Genomic DNA, 25,562 nt, shown 5'->3' on the forward strand with positions numbered 1-25,562 from the left:
GCTGAATGCGATAAAACAAGTTTTAGGTCGCTAGCATGTACAGAAAAAAAGTTACCAACCGATATCTGAAAAACGAACAAACGGACTCCGACTTCGTGTTTCAAGCAATATCAAAACAAAGACGGCCGTTTCCGGCGTAATTTGACGCGCTGAATGCGATAAAACAAGTTTTAGGTCGCTAGCATGTACAGAAAAAAAGTTACCAATCGATATCTGAAAAACAAACAAACGGACTTCGACTTCGTGTTTCGAGCAATATCCGAACAAAGACGACCGTTTCCGGCGTAATTTGACGCGCTGAATGCGATAAAACAAGTTTTAGGTCGCTAGCATGTACAGAAAAAAAGTTACCAACCGATATCTGAAAAACGAACAAACGGACTCCGACTTCGTGTTTCAAGCAATATCAAAACAAAGACGGCCGTTTCCGGCGTAATTTGACGCGCTGAATGCGATAAAACAAGTTTTAGGTCGCTAGCATGTATAGAAAAAAAGTTACTCACCGATATCCACGAAACAAACGAACGGAATTCGACTTCGTGTTTTGAGCAATATCAAAACAAAGACGACCGTTCCCGGCGTAATTTGACGCGCTGAATGCGATGAAACAAGTTTTAGGTCGCTAGCATGTATAGAAAAAAAGTTACTCACCGATATCCACGAAACAAACAAACGGAATTCGACTCCGTGTTTTGAGCAATATCAGAACAAAGACGACCGTTTCTGGCGTAATTTGACGCGCTGAATGCGATAAAACAAGTTTTAGGTCGCTAGCATGTATAGAAAAAAAGTTACTCACCGATATCCACGAAACAAACAAACGGAATTCGACTCCGTGTTTTGAGCAATATCAGAACAAAGACGACCGTTTCTGGCGTAATTTGACGCGCTGAATGCGATAAAACAAGTTTTAGGTCGCTAGCATGTATAGAAAAAAAGTTACTCACCGATATCCACGAAACAAACAAACGGAATTCGACTCCGTGTTTTGAGCAATATCAGAACAAAGACGACCGTTTCCGGCGTAATTTGACGCGCTGAATGCGATAAAACAAGTTTTAGGTCGCTAGCATGTATAGAAAAAAAGTTACTCACCGATATCCACGAAACAAACAAACGGAATTCGACTCCGTGTTTTGAGCGATATCAGAACAAAGACGACCGTTTCCGGCGTAATTTGACGCGCTGAATGCGATAAAACAAGTTTTAGGTCGCTAGCATGTACAGAAAAAAAGTTACCAACCGATATCTGAAAAACGAACAAACGGACTCCGACTTCGTGTTTCAAGCAATATCAAAACAAAGACGGCCGTTTCCGGCGTAATTTGACGCGCTGAATGCGATAAAACAAGTTTTAGGTCGCTAGCATGTATAGAAAAAAAGTTACTCACCGATATCCACGAAACAAACGAACGGAATTCGACTTCGTGTTTTGAGCAATATCAAAACAAAGACGACCGTTCCCGGCGTAATTTGACGCGCTGAATGCGATGAAACAAGTTTTAGGTCGCTAGCATGTATAGAAAAAAAGTTACTCACCGATATCCACGAAACAAACAAACGGAATTCGACTCCGTGTTTTGAGCAATATCAGAACAAAGACGACCGTTTCTGGCGTAATTTGACGCGCTGAATGCGATAAAACAAGTTTTAGGTCGCTAGCATGTATAGAAAAAAAGTTACTCACCGATATCCACGAAACAAACAAACGGAATTCGACTCCGTGTTTTGAGCAATATCAGAACAAAGACGACCGTTTCTGGCGTAATTTGACGCGCTGAATGCGATAAAACAAGTTTTAGGTCGCTAGCATGTATAGAAAAAAAGTTACTCACCGATATCCACGAAACAAACAAACGGAATTCGACTCCGTGTTTTGAGCAATATCAGAACAAAGACGACCGTTTCCGGCGTAATTTGACGCGCTGAATGCGATAAAACAAGTTTTAGGTCGCTAGCATGTATAGAAAAAAAGTTACTCACCGATATCCACGAAACAAACAAACGGAATTCGACTCCGTGTTTTGAGCGATATCAGAACAAAGACGACCGTTTCCGGCGTAATTTGACGCGCTGAATGCGATAAAACAAGTTTTAGGTCGCTAACATGTATAGAAAAAAAGTTACTCACCGATATCCACGAAACAAACAAACGGAATTCGACTCCGTGTTTTGAGCAATATCAGAACAAAGACGACCGTTTCCGGCGTAATTTGACGCGCTGAATGCGATAAAACAAGTTTTAGGTCGCTAGCATGTATAGAAAAAAAGTTACTCACCGATATCCACGAAACAAACAAACGGAATTCGACTCCGTGTTTTGAGCAATATCAGAACAAAGACGACCGTTTCTGGCGTAATTTGACGCGCTGAATGCGATAAAACAAGTTTTAGGTCGCTAGCATGTACAGAAAAAAAGTTACCAACCGATATCCGAAAAACAAACAAACGGACTCCGACTTCGTGTTTCGAGCAATATCAAAACAAAGACGGCCGTTTCCGGCGTAATTTGACGCGCTGAATGCGATAAAACAAGTTTTAGGTCGCTAGCATGTACAGAAAAAAAGTTACCAACCGATATCTGAAAAACAAACAAACGGACTTCGACTTCGTGTTTCGAGCAATATCAAAACAAAGACGGCCGTTTCCGGCGTAATTTGACATGCTGAATGCGATAAAACAAGTTTTAGGTCGCTAGCATGTATAGAAAAAAAGTTACTCACCGATATCCACGAAACAAACGAACGGAATTCGACTTCGTGTTTTAAGCAATATCGAAACAAAGACGACCGTTCCTGGCGTAATTTGACGCGCTGAATGCGATGAAACAAGTTTTAGGTCGCTAGCATGTATAGAAAAAAAGTTACCTACCGATATCTGAAAAACAAACAAACGGACTTCGACTTCGTGTTTCGAGCAATATCAAAACAAAGACGGCCGTTTCCGGCGTAATTCGACGCGCTGAATGCGATAAAACAAGTTTTAGGTCGCTAGCATGTATAGAAAAAAAGTTACTCACCGATATCCACGAAACAAACGAACGGAATTCGACTTCGTGTTTTAAGCAATATCAAAACAAAGACGACCGTTCCCGGCGTAATTTGACGCGCTGAATGCGATGAAACAAGTTTTAGGTCGCTAGCATGTATAGAAAAAAAGTTACCAACCGATATCTGAAAAACAAACAAACGGACTTGGACTTCGTGTTTCGAGCAATATCAAAACAAAGACGGCCGTTTCCGGCGTAATTTGACGCGCTGAATGCGATAAAACAAGTTTTAGGTCGCTAGCATGTATAGAAAAAAAGTTACTCACCGATATCCACGAAACAAACAAACGGAATTCGACTCCGTGTTTTGAGCAATATCAGAACAAAGACGACCGTTTCCGGCGTAATTTGACGCGCTGAATGCGATAAAACAAGTTTTAGGTCGCTAGCATGTATAGAAAAAAAGTTACTCACCGATATCCACGAAACAAACGAACGGAATTCGACTTCGTGTTTTAAGCAATATCAAAACAAAGACGACCGTTCCCGGCGTAATTTGACGCGCTGAATGCGATGAAACAAGTTTTAGGTCGCTAGCATGTATAGAAAAAAAGTTACCTACCGATATCTGAAAAACAAACAAACGGACTTCGACTTCGTGTTTCGAGCAATATCAAAACAAAGACGGCCGTTTCCGGCGTAATTCGACGCGCTGAATGCGATAAAACAAGTTTTAGGTCGCTAGCATGTATAGAAAAAAAGTTACTCACCGATATCCACGAAACAAACGAACGGAATTCGACTTCGTGTTTTAAGCAATATCAAAACAAAGACGACCGTTCCCGGCGTAATTTGACGCGCTGAATGCGATGAAACAAGTTTTAGGTCGCTAGCATGTATAGAAAAAAAGTTACCAACCGATATCTGAAAAACAAACAAACGGACTTGGACTTCGTGTTTCGAGCAATATCAAAACAAAGACGGCCGTTTCCGGCGTAATTTGACGCGCTGAATGCGATAAAACAAGTTTTAGGTCGCTAGCATGTACAGAAAAAAAGTTACCAATCGATATCTGAAAAACAAACAAACGGACTTCGACTTCGTGTTTCGAGCAATATCCGAACAAAGACGACCGTTTCCGGCGTAATTTGACGCGCTGAATGCGATAAAACAAGTTTTAGGTCGCTAGCATGTACAGAAAAAAAGTTACCAACCGATATCTGAAAAACAAACAAACGGACTTCGACTTCGTGTTTCAAGCAATATCAAAACAAAGACGGCCGTGTCCGGCGTAATTTGACGCGCTGAATGCGATAAAACAAGTTTTAGGTCGCTAGCATGTACAGAAAAAAAGTTACCAATCGATATCTGAAAAACAAACAAACGGACTTCGACTTCGTGTTTCGAGCAATATCCGAACAAAGACGACCGTTCCCGGCGTAATTTGACGCGCTGAATGCGATAAAACAAGTTTTAGGTCGCTAGCATGTATAGAAAAAAAGTTACCAACCGATATCTGAAAAACAAACAAACGGACTTCGACTTCGTGTTTCGAGCAATATCAAAACAAAGACGGCCGTTTCCGGCGTAATTTGACGCGCTGAATGCGATAAAACAAGTTTTAGGTCGCTAGCATGTACAGAAAAAAAGTTACCAATCGATATCTGAAAAACAAACAAACGGACTTCGACTTCGTGTTTCGAGCAATATCCGAACAAAGACGACCGTTTCCGGCGTAATTTGACGCGCTGAATGCGATAAAACAAGTTTTAGGTCGCTAGCATGTACAGAAAAAAAGTTACCAACCGATATCTGAAAAACAAACAAACGGACTTCGACTTCGTGTTTCAAGCAATATCAAAACAAAGACGGCCGTTTCCGGCGTAATTTGACGCGCTGAATGCGATAAAACAAGTTTTAGGTCGCTAGCATGTACAGAAAAAAAGTTACCAATCGATATCTGAAAAACAAACAAACGGACTTCGACTTCGTGTTTCGAGCAATATCCGAACAAAGACGACCGTTTCCGGCGTAATTTGACGCGCTGAATGCGATAAAACAAGTTTTAGGTCGCTAGCATGTACAGAAAAAAAGTTACCAACCGATATCTGAAAAACAAACAAACGGACTTCGACTTCGTGTTTCAAGCAATATCAAAACAAAGACGGCCGTTTCCGGCGTAATTTGACGCGCTGAATGCGATAAAACAAGTTTTAGGTCGCTAGCATGTACAGAAAAAAAGTTACCAACCGATATCTGAAAAACAAACAAACGGACTTCGACTTCGTGTTTCAAGCAATATCAAAACAAAGACGGCCGTTTCCGGCGTAATTTGACGCGCTGAATGCGATAAAACAAGTTTTAGGTCGCTAGCATGTATAGAAAAAAAGTTACTCACCGATATCCACGAAACAAACGAACGGAATTCGACTTCGTGTTTTGAGCAATATCAAAACAAAGACGACCGTTCCCGGCGTAATTTGACGCGCTGAATGCGATGAAACAAGTTTTAGGTCGCTAGCATGTATAGAAAAAAAGTTACTCACCGATATCCACGAAACAAACAAACGGAATTCGACTCCGTGTTTTGAGCAATATCAGAACAAAGACGACCGTTTCTGGCGTAATTTGACGCGCTGAATGCGATAAAACAAGTTTTGGGTCGCTAGCATGTATAGAAAAAAAGTTACTCACCGATATCCACGAAACAAACAAACGGAATTCGACTCCGTGTTTTGAGCAATATCAGAACAAAGACGACCGTTTCTGGCGTAATTTGACGCGCTGAATGCGATAAAACAAGTTTTAGGTCGCTAGCATGTATAGAAAAAAAGTTACTCACCGATATCCACGAAACAAACAAACGGAATTCGACTCCGTGTTTTGAGCAATATCAGAACAAAGACGACCGTTTCCGGCGTAATTTGACGCGCTGAATGCGATAAAACAAGTTTTAGGTCGCTAGCATGTATAGAAAAAAAGTTACTCACCGATATCCACGAAACAAACAAACGGAATTCGACTCCGTGTTTTGAGCGATATCAGAACAAAGACGACCGTTTCCGGCGTAATTTGACGCGCTGAATGCGATAAAACAAGTTTTAGGTCGCTAACATGTATAGAAAAAAAGTTACTCACCGATATCCACGAAACAAACAAACGGAATTCGACTCCGTGTTTTGAGCAATATCAGAACAAAGACGACCGTTTCCGGCGTAATTTGACGCGCTGAATGCGATAAAACAAGTTTTAGGTCGCTAGCATGTATAGAAAAAAAGTTACTCACCGATATCCACGAAACAAACAAACGGAATTCGACTCCGTGTTTTGAGCAATATCAGAACAAAGACGACCGTTTCCGGCGTAATTTGACGCGCTGAATGCGATAAAACAAGTTTTAGGTCGCTAGCATGTACAGAAAAAAAGTTACCAATCGATATCTGAAAAACAAACAAACGGACTTCGACTTCGTGTTTCGAGCAATATCCGAACAAAGACGACCGTTTCCGGCGTAATTTGACGCGCTGAATGCGATAAAACAAGTTTTAGGTCGCTAGCATGTACAGAAAAAAAGTTACCAACCGATATCTGAAAAACAAACAAACGGACTTCGACTTCGTGTTTCAAGCAATATCAAAACAAAGACGGCCGTTTCCGGCGTAATTTGACGCGCTGAATGCGATAAAACAAGTTTTAGGTCGCTAGCATGTATAGAAAAAAAGTTACTCACCGATATCCACGAAACAAACGAACGGAATTCGACTTCGTGTTTTGAGCAATATCAAAACAAAGACGACCGTTCCCGGCGTAATTTGACGCGCTGAATGCGATGAAACAAGTTTTAGGTCGCTAGCATGTATAGAAAAAAAGTTACTCACCGATATCCACGAAACAAACAAACGGAATTCGACTCCGTGTTTTGAGCAATATCAGAACAAAGACGACCGTTTCTGGCGTAATTTGACGCGCTGAATGCGATAAAACAAGTTTTGGGTCGCTAGCATGTATAGAAAAAAAGTTACTTACCGATATCCACGAAACAAACAAACGGAATTCGACTCCGTGTTTTGAGCAATATCAGAACAAAGACGACCGTTTCTGGCGTAATTTGACGCGCTGAATGCGATAAAACAAGTTTTAGGTCGCTAGCATGTATAGAAAAAAAGTTACTCACCGATATCCACGAAACAAACAAACGGAATTCGACTCCGTGTTTTGAGCAATATCAGAACAAAGACGACCGTTTCCGGCGTAATTTGACGCGCTGAATGCGATAAAACAAGTTTTAGGTCGCTAGCATGTATAGAAAAAAAGTTACTCACCGATATCCACGAAACAAACAAACGGAATTCGACTCCGTGTTTTGAGCGATATCAGAACAAAGACGACCGTTTCCGGCGTAATTTGACGCGCTGAATGCGATAAAACAAGTTTTAGGTCGCTAACATGTATAGAAAAAAAGTTACTCACCGATATCCACGAAACAAACAAACGGAATTCGACTCCGTGTTTTGAGCAATATCAGAACAAAGACGACCGTTTCCGGCGTAATTTGACGCGCTGAATGCGATAAAACAAGTTTTAGGTCGCTAGCATGTATAGAAAAAAAGTTACTCACCGATATCCACGAAACAAACAAACGGAATTCGACTCCGTGTTTTGAGCAATATCAGAACAAAGACGACCGTTTCCGGCGTAATTTGACGCGCTGAATGCGATAAAACAAGTTTTAGGTCGCTAGCATGTATAGAAAAAAAGTTACTCACCGATATCCACGAAACAAACAAACGGAATTCGACTCCGTGTTTTGAGCGATATCAGAACAAAGACGACCGTTTCCGGCGTAATTTGACGCGCTGAATGCGATAAAACAAGTTTTAGGTCGCTAACATGTATAGAAAAAAAGTTACTCACCGATATCCACGAAACAAACAAACGGAATTCGACTCCGTGTTTTGAGCAATATCAGAACAAAGACGACCGTTTTCGGCGTAATTTGACGCGCTGAATGCGATAAAACAAGTTTTAGGTCGCTAGCATGTATAGAAAAAAAGTTACTCACCGATATCCACGAAACAAACAAACGGAATTCGACTCCGTGTTTTGAGCAATATCAGAACAAAGACGACCGTTTCTGGCGTAATTTGACGCGCTGAATGCGATAAAACAAGTTTTAGGTCGCTAGCATGTACAGAAAAAAAGTTACCAACCGATATCCGAAAAACAAACAAACGGACTTCGACTTCGTGTTTCGAGCAATATCAAAACAAAGACGGCCGTTTCCGGCGTAATTTGACGCGCTGAATGCGATAAAACAAGTTTTAGGTCGCTAGCATGTACAGAAAAAAAGTTACCAACCGATATCTGAAAAACAAACAAACGGACTTCGACTTCGTGTTTCGAGCAATATCAAAACAAAGACGGCCGTTTCCGGCGTAATTTGACGCGCTGAATGCGATAAAACAAGTTTTAGGTCGCTAGCATGTATAGAAAAAAAGTTACTCACCGATATCCACGAAACAAACGAACGGAATTCGACTTCGTGTTTTAAGCAATATCGAAACAAAGACGACCGTTCCTGGCGTAATTTGACGCGCTGAATGCGATGAAACAAGTTTCAGGTCGCTAGCATGTATAGAAAAAAAGTTACCTACCGATATCTGAAAAACAAACAAACGGACTTCGACTTCGTGTTTCGAGCAATATCAAAACAAAGACGGCCGTTTCCGGCGTAATTCGACGCGCTGAATGCGATAAAACAAGTTTTAGGTCGCTAGCATGTATAGAAGAAAAGTTACTCACCGATATCCACGAAACAAACGAACGGAATTCGACTTCGTGTTTTAAGCAATATCAAAACAAAGACGACCGTTCCCGGCGTAATTTGACGCGCTGAATGCGATGAAACAAGTTTTAGGTCGCTAGCATGTATAGAAAAAAAGTTACCAACCGATATCTGAAAAACAAACAAACGGACTTGGACTTCGTGTTTCGAGCAATATCAAAACAAAGACGGCCGTTTCCGGCGTAATTTGACGCGCTGAATGCGATCAAACAAGTTTTAGGTCGCTAGCATGTATAGAAAAAAAGTTACTCACCGATATCCACGAAACAAACAAACGGAATTCGACTCCGTGTTTTGAGCAATATCAGAACAAAGACGACCGTTTCCGGCGTAATTTGACGCGCTGAATGCGATAAAACTAGTTTTAGGTCGCTAGCATGTACAGAAAAAAAGTTACCAACCGATATCTAAAAAACAAACAAACGGACTTCGACTTCGTGTTTCGAGCAATATCAAAACAAAGACGGCCGTTTCCGGCGTAATTTGACGCGCTGAATGCGATAAAACAAGTTTTAGGTCGCTAGCATGTATAGAAAAAAAGTTACTCACCGATATCCACGAAACAAACAAACGGAATTCGACTCCGTGTTTTGAGCAATATCAGAACAAAGACGACCGTTTCCGGCGTAATTTGACGCGCTGAATGCGATAAAACAAGTTTTAGGTCGCTAGCATGTATAGAAAAAAAGTTACTCACCGATATCCACGAAACAAACAAACGGAATTCGACTCCGTGTTTTGAGCAATATCAGAACGAAGACGACCGTTTCTGGCGTAATTTGACGCGCTGAATGCGATAAAACTAGTTTTAGGTCGCTAGCATGTATAGAAAAAAAGTTACCAACCGATATCTGAAAAACAAACAAACGGACTTCGACTTCGTGTTTCGAGCAATATCAAAACAAAGACGGCCGTTTCCGGCGTAATTCGACGCGCTGAATGCGATAAAACAAGTTTTAGGTCGCTAGCATGTATAGAAAAAAAGTTACTCACCGATATCCACGAAACAAACGAACGGAATTCGACTTCGTGTTTTAAGCAATATCAAAACAAAGACGACCGTTCCCGGCGTAATTTGACGCGCTGAATGCGATGAAACAAGTTTTAGGTCGCTAGCATGTATAGAAAAAAAGTTACCAACCGATATCTGAAAAACAAACAAACGGACTTGGACTTCGTGTTTCGAGCAATATCAAAACAAAGACGGCCGTTTCCGGCGTAATTTGACGCGCTGAATGCGATAAAACAAGTTTTAGGTCGCTAGCATGTATAGAAAAAAAGTTACTCACCGATATCCACGAAACAAACAAACGGAATTCGACTCCGTGTTTTGAGCAATATCAGAACAAAGACGACCGTTTCCGGCGTAATTTGACGCGCTGAATGCGATAAAACAAGTTTTAGGTCGCTAGCATGTATAGAAAAAAAGTTACTCACCGATATCCACGAAACAAACAAACGGAATTCGACTCCGTGTTTTGAGCAATATCAGAACGAAGACGACCGTTTCTGGCGTAATTTGACGCGCTGAATGCGATAAAACTAGTTTTAGGTCGCTAGCATGTACAGAAAAAAAGTTACCAACCGATATCTGAAAAACAAACAAACGGACTTCGACTTCGTGTTTCGAGCAATATCAAAACAAAGACGGCCGTTTCCGGCGTAATTTGACGCGCTGAATGCGATAAAACAAGTTTTAGGTCGCTAGCATGTATAGAAAAAAAGTTACTCACCGATATCCACGAAACAAACAAACGGAATTCGACTCCGTGTTTTGAGCAATATCAGAACAAAGACGACCGTTTCCGGCGTAATTTGACGCGCTGAATGCGATAAAACAAGTTTTAGGTCGCTAGCATGTATAGAAAAAAAGTTACTCACCGATATCCACGAAACAAACAAACGGAATTCGACTCCGTGTTTTGAGCAATATCAGAACGAAGACGACCGTTTCTGGCGTAATTTGACGCGCTGAATGCGATAAAACTGGTTTTAGGTCGCTAGCATGTATAGAAAAAAAGTTACCAACCGATATCTGAAAAACAAACAAACGGACTTCGACTTCGTGTTTCGAGCAATATCAAAACAAAGACGGCCGTTTCCGGCGTAATTTGACGCGCTGAATGCGATAAAACAAGTTTTAGGTCGCTAGCATGTATAGAAAAAAAGTTACTCACCGATATCCACGAAACAAACGAACGGAATTCGACTTCGTGTTTTAAGCAATATCAAAACAAAGACGACCGTTCCCGGCGTAATTTGACGCGCTGAATGCGATAAAACAAGTTTTAGGTCGCTAGCATGTATAGAAAAAAAGTTACCAACCGATATCTGAAAAACAAACAAACGGACTTCGACTTCGTGTTTCGAGCAATATCAAAACAAAGACGGCCGTTTCCGGCGTAATTTGACGCGCTGAATGCGATAAAACAAGTTTTAGGTCGCTAGCATGTATAGAAAAAAAGTTACTCACCGATATCCACGAAACAAACAAACGGAATTCGACTCCGTGTTTTGAACAATATCAGAACAAAGACGACCGTTTCCGCCGTAATTTGACGCGCTGAATGCGATAAAACAAGTTTTAGGTCGCTAGCATGTACAGAAAAAAAGTTACCAATCGATATCTGAAAAACAAACAAACGGACTTCGACTTCGTGTTTCGAGCAATATCCGAACAAAGACGACCGTTTCCGGCGTAATTTGACGCGCTGAATGCGATAAAACAAGTTTTAGGTCGCTAGCATGTACAGAAAAAAAGTTACCAACCGATATCTGAAAAACAAACAAACGGACTTCGACTTCGTGTTTCAAGCAATATCAAAACAAAGACGGCCGTTTCCGGCGTAATTTGACGCGCTGAATGCGATAAAACAAGTTTTAGGTCGCTAGCATGTATAGAAAAAAAGTTACTCACCGATATCCACGAAACAAACGAACGGAATTCGACTTCGTGTTTTGAGCAATATCAAAACAAAGACGACCGTTCCCGGCGTAATTTGACGCGCTGAATGCGATGAAACAAGTTTTAGGTCGCTAGCATGTATAGAAAAAAAGTTACTCACCGATATCCACGAAACAAACAAACGGAATTCGACTCCGTGTTTTGAGCAATATCAGAACAAAGACGACCGTTTCTGGCGTAATTTGACGCGCTGAATGCGATAAAACAAGTTTTAGGTCGCTAGCATGTATAGAAAAAAAGTTACTCACCGATATCCACGAAACAAACAAACGGAATTCGACTCCGTGTTTTGAGCAATATCAGAACAAAGACGACCGTTTCTGGCGTAATTTGACGCGCTGAATGCGATAAAACAAGTTTTAGGTCGCTAGCATGTATAGAAAAAAAGTTACTCACCGATATCCACGAAACAAACAAACGGAATTCGACTCCGTGTTTTGAGCAATATCAGAACAAAGACGACCGTTTCCGGCGTAATTTGACGCGCTGAATGCGATAAAACAAGTTTTAGGTCGCTCGCATGTATAGAAAAAAAGTTACTCACCGATATCCACGAAACAAACAAACGGAATTCGACTCCGTGTTTTGAGCGATATCAGAACAAAGACGACCGTTTCCGGCGTAATTTGACGCGCTGAATGCGATAAAACAAGTTTTAGGTCGCTAACATGTATAGACAAAAAGTTACTCACCGATATCCAAGAAACAAACAAACGGAATTCGACTCCGTGTTTTGAGCAATATCAGAACAAAGACGACCGTTTCCGGCGTAATTTGACGCGCTGAATGCGATAAAACAAGTTTTAGGTCGCTAGCATGTATGGAAAAAAAGTTACTCACCGATATCCACGAAACAAACAAACGGAATTCGACTCCGTGTTTTGAGCAATATCAGAACAAAGACGACCGTTTCTGGCGTAATTTGACGCGCTGAATGCGATAAAACAAGTTTTAGGTCGCTAGCATGTACAGAAAAAAAGTTACCAACCGATATCCGAAAAACAAACAAACGGACTTCGACTTCGTGTTTCGAGCAATATCAAAACAAAGACGGCCGTTTCCGGCGTAATTTGACGCGCTGAATGCGATAAAACAAGTTTTAGGTCGCTAGCATGTACAGAAAAAAAGTTACCAACCGATATCTGAAAAACAAACAAACGGACTTCGACTTCGTGTTTCGAGCAATATCAAAACAAAGACGGCCGTTTCCGGCGTAATTTGACGCGCTGAATGCGATAAAACAAGTTTTAGGTCGCTAGCATGTATAGAAAAAAAGTTACTCACCGATATCCACGAAACAAACGAACGGAATTCGACTTCGTGTTTTAAGCAATATCGAAACAAAGACGACCGTTCCTGGCGTAATTTGACGCGCTGAATGCGATGAAACAAGTTTTAGGTCGCTAGCATGTATAGAAAAAAAGTTACCTACCGATATCTGAAAAACAAACAAACGGAATTCGACTCCGTGTTTTGAGCAATATCAGAACAAAGACGACCGTTTCTGGCGTAATTTGACGCGCTGAATGCGATAAAACAAGTTTTAGGTCGCTAGCATGTATAGAAAAAAAGTTACTCACCGATATCCACGAAACAAACAAACGGAATTCGACTCCGTGTTTTGAGCAATATCAGAACAAAGACGACCGTTTCCGGCGTAATTTGACGCGCTGAATGCGATAAAACAAGTTTTAGGTCGCTAGCATGTATAGAAAAAAAGTTACTCACCGATATCCACGAAACAAACAAACGGAATTCGACTCCGTGTTTTGAGCGATATCAGAACAAAGACGACCGTTTCCGGCGTAATTTGACGCGCTGAATGCGATAAAACAAGTTTTAGGTCGCTAACATGTATAGAAAAAAAGTTACTCACCGATATCCACGAAACAAACAAACGGAATTCGACTCCGTGTTTTGAGCAATATCAGAACAAAGACGACCGTTTCCGGCGTAATTTGACGCGCTGAATGCGATAAAACAAGTTTTAGGTCGCTAGCATGTATAGAAAAAAAGTTACTCACCGATATCCACGAAACAAACAAACGGAATTCGACTCCGTGTTTTGAGCAATATCAGAACAAAGACGACCGTTTCTGGCGTAATTTGACGCGCTGAATGCGATAAAACAAGTTTTAGGTCGCTAGCATGTACAGAAAAAAAGTTACCAACCGATATCCGAAAAACAAACAAACGGACTTCGACTTCGTGTTTCGAGCAATATCAAAACAAAGACGGCCGTTTCCGGCGTAATTTGACGCGCTGAATGCGATAAAACAAGTTTTAGGTCGCTAGCATGTACAGAAAAAAAGTTACCAACCGATATCTGAAAAACAAACAAACGGACTTCGACTTCGTGTTTCGAGCAATATCAAAACAAAGACGGCCGTTTCCGGCGTAATTTGACGCGCTGAATGCGATAAAACAAGTTTTAGGTCGCTAGCATGTATAGAAAAAAAGTTACTCACCGATATCCACGAAACAAACGAACGGAATTCGACTTCGTGTTTTAAGCAATATCGAAACAAAGACGACCGTTCCTGGCGTAATTTGACGCGCTGAATGCGATGAAACAAGTTTTAGGTCGCTAGCATGTATAGAAAAAAAGTTACCTACCGATATCTGAAAAACAAACAAACGGACTTCGACTTCGTGTTTCGAGCAATATCAAAACAAAGACGGCCGTTTCCGGCGTAATTCGACGCGCTGAATGCGATAAAACAAGTTTTAGGTCGCTAGCATGTATAGAAAAAAAGTTACTCACCGATATCCACGAAACAAACGAACGGAATTCGACTTCGTGTTTTAAGCAATATCAAAACAAAGACGACCGTTCCCGGCGTAATTTGACGCGCTGAATGCGATGAAACAAGTTTTAGGTCGCTAGCATGTATAGAAAAAAAGTTACCAACCGATATCTGAAAAACAAACAAACGGACTTGGACTTCGTGTTTCGAGCAATATCAAAACAAAGACGGCCGTTTCCGGCGTAATTTGACGCGCTGAATGCGATAAAACAAGTTTTAGGTCGCTAGCATGTATAGAAAAAAAGTTACTCACCGATATCCACGAAACAAACAAACGGAATTCGACTCCGTGTTTTGAGCAATATCAGAACAAAGACGACCGTTTCCGGCGTAATTTGACGCGCTGAATGCGATAAAACAAGTTTTAGGTCGCTAGCATGTATAGAAAAAAAGTTACTCACCGATATCCACGAAACAAACAAACGGAATTCGACTCCGTGTTTTGAGCAATATCAGAACGAAGACGACCGTTTCTGGCGTAATTTGACGCGCTGAATGCGATAAAACTAGTTTTAGGTCGCTAGCATGTACAGAAAAAAAGTTACCAACCGATATCTGAAAAACAAACAAACGGACTTCGACTTCGTGTTTCGAGCAATATCAAAACAAAGACGGCCGTTTCCGGCGTAATTTGACGCGCTGAATGCGATAAAACAAGTTTTAGGTCGCTAGCATGTATAGAAAAAAAGTTACTCACCGATATCCACGAAACAAACAAACGGAATTCGACTCCGTGTTTTGAGCAATATCAGAACAAAGACGACCGTTTCCGGCGTAATTTGACGCGCTGAATGCGATAAAACAAGTTTTAGGTCGCTAGCATGTATAGAAAAAAAGTTACTCACCGATATCCACGAAACAAACAAACGGAATTCGACTCCGTGTTTTGAGCAATATCAGAACGAAGACGACCGTTTCTGGCGTAATTTGACGCGCTGAATGCGATAAAACTAGTTTTAGGTCGCTAGCATGTACAGAAAAAAAGTTACCAACCGATATCTAAAAAACAAACAAACGGACTTCGACTTCGTGTTTCGAGCAATATCAAAACAAAGACGGCCGTTTCCGGCGTAATTTGACGCGCTGAATGCGATAAAACAAGTTTTAGGTCGCTAGCATGTATAGAAAAAAAGTTACTCACCGATATCCACGAAACAAACAAACGGAATTCGACTCCGTGTTTTGAGCAATATCAGAACAAAGACGACCGTTTCCGGCGTAATTTGACGCGCTGAATGCGATAAAACAAGTTTTAGGTCGCTAGCATGTATAGAAAAAAAGTTACTCACCGATATCCACGAAACAAACAAACGGAATTCGACTCCGTGTTTTGAGCAATATCAGAACGAAGACGACCGTTTCTGGCGTAATTTGACGCGCTGAATGCGATAAAACTAGTTTTAGGTCGCTAGCATGTATAGAAAAAAAGTTACCAACCGATATCTGAAAAACAAACAAACGGACTTCGACTTCGTGTTTCGAGCAATATCAAAACAAAGACGGCCGTTTCCGGCGTAATTCGACGCGCTGAATGCGATAAAACAAGTTTTAGGTCGCTAGCATGTATAGAAAAAAAGTTACTCACCGATATCCACGAAACAAACGAACGGAATTCGACTTCGTGTTTTAAGCAATATCAAAACAAAGACGACCGTTCCCGGCGTAATTTGACGCGCTGAATGCGATGAAACAAGTTTTAGGTCGCTAGCATGTATAGAAAAAAAGTTACCAACCGATATCTGAAAAACAAACAAACGGACTTGGACTTCGTGTTTCGAGCAATATCAAAACAAAGACGGCCGTTTCCGGCGTAATTTGACGCGCTGAATGCGATAAAACAAGTTTTAGGTCGCTAGCATGTATAGAAAAAAAGTTACTCACCAATATCCACGAAACAAACAAACGGAATTCGACTCCGTGTTTTGAGCAATATCAGAACAAAGACGACCGTTTCCGGCGTAATTTGACGCGCTGAATGCGATAAAACAAGTTTTAGGTCGCTAGCATGTATAGAAAAAAAGTTACTCACCGATATCCACGAAACAAACAAACGGAATTCGACTCCGTGTTTTGAGCAATATCAGAACGAAGACGACCGTTTCTGGCGTAATTTGACGCGCTGAATGCGATAAAACTAGTTTTAGGTCGCTAGCATGTACAGAAAAAAAGTTACCAACCGATATCTGAAAAACAAACAAACGGACTTCGACTTCGTGTTTCGAGCAATATCAAAACAAAGACGGCCGTTTCCGGCGTAATTTGACGCGCTGAATGCGATAAAACAAGTTTTAGGTCGCTAGCATGTATAGAAAAAAAGTTACTCACCGATATCCACGAAACAAACAAACGGAATTCGACTCCGTGTTTTGAGCAATATCAGAACAAAGACGACCGTTTCCGGCGTAATTTGACGCGCTGAATGCGATAAAACAAGTTTTAGGTCGCTAGCATGTATAGAAAAAAAGTTACTCACCGATATCCACGAAACAAACAAACGGAATTCGACTCCGTGTTTTGAGCAATATCAGAACGAAGACGACCGTTTCTGGCGTAATTTGACGCGCTGAATGCGATAAAACTAGTTTTAGGTCGCTAGCATGTATAGAAAAAAAGTTACCAACCGATATCTGAAAAACAAACAAACGGACTTCGACTTCGTGTTTCGAGCAATATCAAAACAAAGACGGCCGTTTCCGGCGTAATTTGACGCGCTGAATGCGATAAAACAAGTTTTAGGTCGCTAGCATGTATAGAAAAAAAGTTACTCACCGATATCCACGAAACAAACGAACGGAATTCGACTTCGTGTTTTAAGCAATATCAAAACAAAGACGACCGTTCCCGGCGTAATTTGACGCGCTGAATGCGATGAAACAAGTTTTAGGTCGCTAGCATGTATAGAAAAAAAGTTACCAACCGATATCTGAAAAACAAACAAACGGACTTCGACTTCGTGTTTCGAGCAATATCAAAACAAAGACGGCCGTTTCCGGCGTAATTTGACGCGCTGAATGCGATAAAACAAGTTTTAGGTCGCTAGCATGTATAGAAAAAAAGTTACTCACCGATATCCACGAAACAAACAAACGGAATTCGACTCCGTGTTTTGAACAATATCAGAACAAAGACGACCGTTTCCGCCGTAATTTGACGCGCTGAATGCGATAAAACAAGTTTTAGGTCGCTAGCATGTACAGAAAAAAAGTTACCAATCGATATCTGAAAAACAAACAAACGGACTTCGACTTCGTGTTTCGAGCAATATCCGAACAAAGACGACCGTTTCCGGCGTAATTTGACGCGCTGAATGCGATAAAACAAGTTTTAGGTCGCTAGCATGTACAGAAAAAAAGTTACCAACCGATATCTGAAAAACAAACAAACGGACTTCGACTTCGTGTTTCAAGCAATATCAAAACAAAGACGGCCGTTTCCGGCGTAATTTGACGCGCTGAATGCGATAAAACAAGTTTTAGGTCGCTAGCATGTATAGAAAAAAAGTTACTCACCGATATCCACGAAACAAACGAACGGAATTCGACTTCGTGTTTTGAGCAATATCAAAACAAAGACGACCGTTCCCGGCGTAATTTGACGCGCTGAATGCGATGAAACAAGTTTTAGGTCGCTAGCATGTATAGAAAAAAAGTTACTCACCGATATCCACGAAACAAACAAACGGAATTCGACTCCGTGTTTTGAGCAATATCAGAACAAAGACGACCGTTTCTGGCGTAATTTGACGCGCTGAATGCGATAAAACAAGTTTTAGGTCGCTAGCATGTATAGAAAAAAAGTTACTCACCGATATCCACGAAACAAACAAACGGAATTCGACTCCGTGTTTTGAGCAATATCAGAACAAAGACGACCGTTTCTGGCGTAATTTGACGCGCTGAATGCGATAAAACAAGTTTTAGGTCGCTAGCATGTATAGAAAAAAAGTTACTCACCGATATCCACGAAACAAACAAACGGAATTCGACTCCGTGTTTTGAGCAATATCAGAACAAAGACGACCGTTTCCGGCGTAATTTGACGCGCTGAATGCGATAAAACAAGTTTTAGGTCGCTCGCATGTATAGAAAAAAAGTTACTCACCGATATCCACGAAACAAACAAACGGAATTCGACTCCGTGTTTTGAGCGATATCAGAACAAAGACGACCGTTTCCGGCGTAATTTGACGCGCTGAATGCGATAAAACAAGTTTTAGGTCGCTAACATGTATAGACAAAAAGTTACTCACCGATATCCAAGAAACAAACAAACGGAATTCGACTCCGTGTTTTGAGCAATATCAGAACAAAGACGACCGTTTCCGGCGTAATTTGACGCGCTGAATGCGATAAAACAAGTTTTAGGTCGCTAGCATGTATAGAAAAAAAGTTACTCACCGATATCCACGAAACAAACAAACGGAATTCGACTCCGTGTTTTGAGCAATATCAGAACAAAGACGACCGTTTCTGGCGTAATTTGACGCGCTGAATGCGATAAAACAAGTTTTAGGTCGCTAGCATGTACAGAAAAAAAGTTACCAACCGATATCCGAAAAACAAACAAACGGACTTCGACTTCGTGTTTCGAGCAATATCAAAACAAAGACGGCCGTTTCCGGCGTAATTTGACGCGCTGAATGCGATAAAACAAGTTTTAGGTCGCTAGCATGTACAGAAAAAAAGTTACCAACCGATATCTGAAAAACAAACAAACGGACTTCGACTTCGTGTTTCGAGCAATATCAAAACAAAGACGGCCGTTTCCGGCGTAATTTGACGCGCTGAATGCGATAAAACAAGTTTTAGGTCGCTAGCATGTATAGAAAAAAAGTTACTCACCGATATCCACGAAACAAACGAACGGAATTCGACTTCGTGTTTTAAGCAATATCGAAACAAAGACGACCGTTCCTGGCGTAATTTGACGCGCTGAATGCGATGAAACAAGTTTTAGGTCGCTAGCATGTATAGAAAAAAAGTTACCTACCGATATCTGAAAAACAAACAAACGGAATTCGACTCCGTGTTTTGAGCAATATCAGAACAAAGACGACCGTTTCTGGCGTAATTTGACGCGCTGAATGCGATAAAACAAGTTTTAGGTCGCTAGCATGTATAGAAAAAAAGTTACTCACCGATATCCACGAAACAAACAAACGGAATTCGACTCCGTGTTTTGAGCAATATCAGAACAAAGACGACCGTTTCCGGCGTAATTTGACGCGCTGAATGCGATAAAACAAGTTTTAGGTCGCTAGCATGTATAGAAAAAAAGTTACTCACCGATATCCACGAAACAAACAAACGGAATTCGACTCCGTGTTTTGAGCGATATCAGAACAAAGACGACCGTTTCCGGCGTAATTTGACGCGCTGAATGCGATAAAACAAGTTTTAGGTCGCTAACATGTATAGAAAAAAAGTTACTCACCGATATCCACGAAACAAACAAACGGAATTCGACTCCGTGTTTTGAGCAATATCAGAACAAAGACGACCGTTTCCGGCGTAATTTGACGCGCTGAATGCGATAAAACAAGTTTTAGGTCGCTAGCATGTATAGAAAAAAAGTTACTCACCGATATCCACGAAACAAACAAACGGAATTCGACTCCGTGTTTTGAGCAATATCAGAACAAAGACGACCGTTTCTGGCGTAATTTGACGCGCTGAATGCGATAAAACAAGTTTTAGGTCGCTAGCATGTACAGAAAAAAAGTTACCAACCGATATCCGAAAAACAAACAAACGGACTTCGACTTCGTGTTTCGAGCAATATCAAAACAAAGACGGCCGTTTCCGGCGTAATTTGACGCGCTGAATGCGATAAAACAAGTTTTAGGTCGCTAGCATGTACAGAAAAAAAGTTACCAACCGATATCTGAAAAACAAACAAACGGACTTCGACTTCGTGTTTCGAGCAATATCAAAACAAAGACGGCCGTTTCCGGCGTAATTTGACGCGCTGAATGCGATAAAACAAGTTTTAGGTCGCTAGCATGTATAGAAAAAAAGTTACTCACCGATATCCACGAAACAAACGAACGGAATTCGACTTCGTGTTTTAAGCAATATCGAAACAAAGACGACCGTTCCTGGCGTAATTTGACGCGCTGAATGCGATGAAACAAGTTTTAGGTCGCTAGCATGTATAGAAAAAAAGTTACCTACCGATATCTGAAAAACAAACAAACGGACTTCGACTTCGTGTTTCGAGCAATATCAAAACAAAGACGGCCGTTTCCGGCGTAATTCGACGCGCTGAATGCGATAAAACAAGTTTTAGGTCGCTAGCATGTATAGAAAAAAAGTTACTCACCGATATCCACGAAACAAACGAACGGAATTCGACTTCGTGTTTTAAGCAATATCAAAACAAAGACGACCGTTCCCGGCGTAATTTGACGCGCTGAATGCGATGAAACAAGTTTTAGGTCGCTAGCATGTATAGAAAAAAAGTTACCAACCGATATCTGAAAAACAAACAAACGGACTTGGACTTCGTGTTTCGAGCAATATCAAAACAAAGACGGCCGTTTCCGGCGTAATTTGACGCGCTGAATGCGATAAAACAAGTTTTAGGTCGCTAGCATGTATAGAAAAAAAGTTACTCACCGATATCCACGAAACAAACAAACGGAATTCGACTCCGTGTTTTGAGCAATATCAGAACAAAGACGACCGTTTCCGGCGTAATTTGACGCGCTGAATGCGATAAAACAAGTTTTAGGTCGCTAGCATGTATAGAAAAAAAGTTACTCACCGATATCCACGAAACAAACAAACGGAATTCGACTCCGTGTTTTGAGCAATATCAGAACGAAGACGACCGTTTCTGGCGTAATTTGACGCGCTGAATGCGATAAAACTAGTTTTAGGTCGCTAGCATGTACAGAAAAAAAGTTACCAACCGATATCTGAAAAACAAACAAACGGACTTCGACTTCGTGTTTCGAGCAATATCAAAACAAAGACGGCCGTTTCCGGCGTAATTTGACGCGCTGAATGCGATAAAACAAGTTTTAGGTCGCTAGCATGTATAGAAAAAAAGTTACTCACCGATATCCACGAAACAAACAAACGGAATTCGACTCCGTGTTTTGAGCAATATCAGAACAAAGACGACCGTTCCGGCGTAATTTGACGCGCTGAATGCGATAAAACAAGTTTTAGGTCGCTAGCATGTATAGAAAAAAAGTTACTCACCGATATCCACGAAACAAACAAACGGAATTCGACTCCGTGTTTTGAGCAATATCAGAACAAAGACGACCGTTTCCGGCGTAATTTGACGCGCTGAATGCGATAAAACAAGTTTTAGGTCGCTAGCATGTATAGAAAAAAAGTTACTCACCGATATCCACGAAACAAACAAACGGAATTCGACTCCGTGTTTTGAGCGATATCAGAACAAAGACGACCGTTTCCGGCGTAATTTGACGCGCTGAATGCGATAAAACAAGTTTTAGGTCGCTAACATGTATAGAAAAAAAGTTACTCACCGATATCCACGAAACAAACAAACGGAATTCGACTCCGTGTTTTGAGCAATATCAGAACAAAGACGACCGTTTCCGGCGTAATTTGACGCGCTGAATGCGATAAAACAAGTTTTAGGTCGCTAGCATGTATAGAAAAAAAGTTACTCACCGATATCCACGAAACAAACAAACGGAATTCGACTCCGTGTTTTGAGCAATATCAGAACAAAGACGACCGTTTCTGGCGTAATTTGACGCGCTGAATGCGATAAAACAAGTTTTAGGTCGCTAGCATGTACAGAAAAAAAGTTACCAACCGATATCCGAAAAACAAACAAACGGACTTCGACTTCGTGTTTCGAGCAATATCAAAACAAAGACGGCCGTTTCCGGCGTAATTTGACGCGCTGAATGCGATAAAACAAGTTTTAGGTCGCTAGCATGTACAGAAAAAAAGTTACCAACCGATATCTGAAAAACAAACAAACGGACTTCGACTTCGTGTTTCGAGCAATATCAAAACAAAGACGGCCGTTTCCGGCGTAATTTGACGCGCTGAATGCGATAAAACAAGTTTTAGGTCGCTAGCATGTATAGAAAAAAAGTTACTCACCGATATCCACGAAACAAACGAACGGAATTCGACTTCGTGTTTTAAGCAATATCGAAACAAAGACGACCGTTCCTGGCGTAATTTGACGCGCTGAATGCGATGAAACAAGTTTTAGGTCGCTAGCATGTATAGAAAAAAAGTTACCTACCGATATCTGAAAAACAAACAAACGGACTTCGACTTCGTGTTTCGAGCAATATCAAAACAAAGACGGCCGTTTCCGGCGTAATTCGACGCGCTGAATGCGATAAAACAAGTTTTAGGTCGCTAGCATGTATAGAAAAAAAGTTACTCACCGATATCCACGAAACAAACGAACGGAATTCGACTTCGTGTTTTAAGCAATATCAAAACAAAGACGACCGTTCCCGGCGTAATTTGACGCGCTGAATGCGATGAAACAAGTTTTAGGTCGCTAGCATGTATAGAAAAAAAGTTACCAACCGATATCTGAAAAACAAACAAACGGACTTGGACTTCGTGTTTCGAGCAATATCAAAACAAAGACGGCCGTTTCCGGCGTAATTTGACGCGCTGAATGCGATAAAACAAGTTTTAGGTCGCTAGCATGTATAGAAAAAAAGTTACTCACCGATATCCACGAAACAAACAAACGGAATTCGACTCCGTGTTTTGAGCAATATCAGAACAAAGACGACCGTTTCCGGCGTAATTTGACGCGCTGAATGCGATAAAACAAGTTTTAGGTCGCTAGCATGTATAGAAAAAAAGTTACTCACCGATATCCACGAAACAAACAAACGGAATTCGACTCCGTGTTTTGAGCAATATCAGAACGAAGACGACCGTTTCTGGCGTAATTTGACGCGCTGAATGCGATAAAACTAGTTTTAGGTCGCTAGCATGTACAGAAAAAAAGTTACCAACCGATATCTGAAAAACAAACAAACGGACTTCGACTCCGTGTTTCGAGCAATATCAAAACAAAGACGGCCGTTTCCGGCGTAATTTGACGCGCTGAATGCGATAAAACAAGTTTTAGGTCGCTAGCATGTATAGAAAAAAAGTTACTCACCGATATCCACGAAACAAACAAACGGAATTCGACTCCGTGTTTTGAGCAATATCAGAACAAAGACGACCGTTCCGGCGTAATTTGACGCGCTGAATGCGATAAAACAAGTTTTAGGTCGCTAGCATGTATAGAAAAAAAGTTACTCACCGATATCCACGAAACAAACAAACGGAATTCGACTCCGTGTTTTGAGCAATATCAGAACAAAGACGACCGTTTCCGGCGTAATTTGACGCGCTGAATGCGATAAAACAAGTTTTAGGTCGCTAACATGTATAGAAAAAAAGTTACTCACCGATATCCACGAAACAAACAAACGGAATTCGACTCCGTGTTTTGAGCAATATCGAAACAAAGACGACCGTTCCTGGCGTAATTTGACGCGCTGAATGCGATGAAACAAGTTTTAGGTCGCTAGCATGTATAGAAAAAAAGTTACCTACCGATATCTGAAAAACAAACAAACGGAATTCGACTCCGTGTTTTGAGCAATATCAGAACAAAGACGACCGTTTCTGGCGTAATTTGACGCGCTGAATGCGATAAAACAAGTTTTAGGTCGCTAGCATGTATAGAAAAAAAGTTACCTACCGATATCTGAAAAACAAACAAACGGACTTCGACTTCGTGTTTCGAGCAATATCAAAACAAAGACGGCCGTTTCCGGCGTAATTCGACGCGCTGAATGCGATAAAACAAGTTTTAGGTCGCTAGCATGTATAGAAAAAAAGTTACTCACCGATATCCACGAAACAAACGAACGGAATTCGACTTCGTGTTTTAAGCAATATCAAAACAAAGACGACCGTTCCCGGCGTAATTTGACGCGCTGAATGCGATGAAACAAGTTTTAGGTCGCTAGCATGTATAGAAAAAAAGTTACCAACCGATATCTGAAAAACAAACAAACGGACTTGGACTTCGTGTTTCGAGCAATATCAAAACAAAGACGGCCGTTTCCGGCGTAATTTGACGCGCTGAATGCGATAAAACAAGTTTTAGGTCGCTAGCATGTATAGAAAAAAAGTTACTCACCGATATCCACGAAACAAACAAACGGAATTCGACTCCGTGTTTTGAGCAATATCAGAACAAAGACGACCGTTTCCGGCGTAATTTGACGCGCTGAATGCGATAAAACAAGTTTTAGGTCGCTAGCATGTATAGAAAAAAAGTTACTCACCGATATCCACGAAACAAACAAACGGAATTCGACTCCGTGTTTTGAGCAATATCAGAACGAAGACGACCGTTTCTGGCGTAATTTGACGCGCTGAATGCGATAAAACTAGTTTTAGGTCGCTAGCATGTACAGAAAAAAAGTTACCAACCGATATCTGAAAAACAAACAAACGGACTTCGACTTCGTGTTTCGAGCAATATCAAAACAAAGACGGCCGTTTCCGGCGTAATTTGACGCGCTGAATGCGATAAAACAAGTTTTAGGTCGCTAGCATGTATAGAAAAAAAGTTACTCACCGATATCCACGAAACAAACGAACGGAATTCGACTTCGTGTTTTAAGCAATATCAAAACAAAGACGACCGTTCCCGGCGTAATTTGACGCGCTGAATGCGATGAAACAAGTTTTAGGTCGCTAGCATGTATAGAAAAAAAGTTACCAACCGATATCTGAAAAACAAACAAACGGACTTCGACTTCGTGTTTCGAGCAATATCAAAACAAAGACGGCCGTTTCCGGCGTAATTTGACGCGCTGAATGCGATAAAACAAGTTTTAGGTCGCTAGCATGTATAGAAAAAAAGTTACTCACCGATATCCACGAAACAAACAAACGGAATTCGACTCCGTGTTTTGAGCAA

This window comes from Diprion similis, chromosome 4 (assembly GCF_021155765.1).
Source record: "Diprion similis isolate iyDipSimi1 chromosome 4, iyDipSimi1.1, whole genome shotgun sequence".
NCBI lineage: Eukaryota > Metazoa > Arthropoda > Insecta > Hymenoptera > Diprionidae > Diprion > Diprion similis.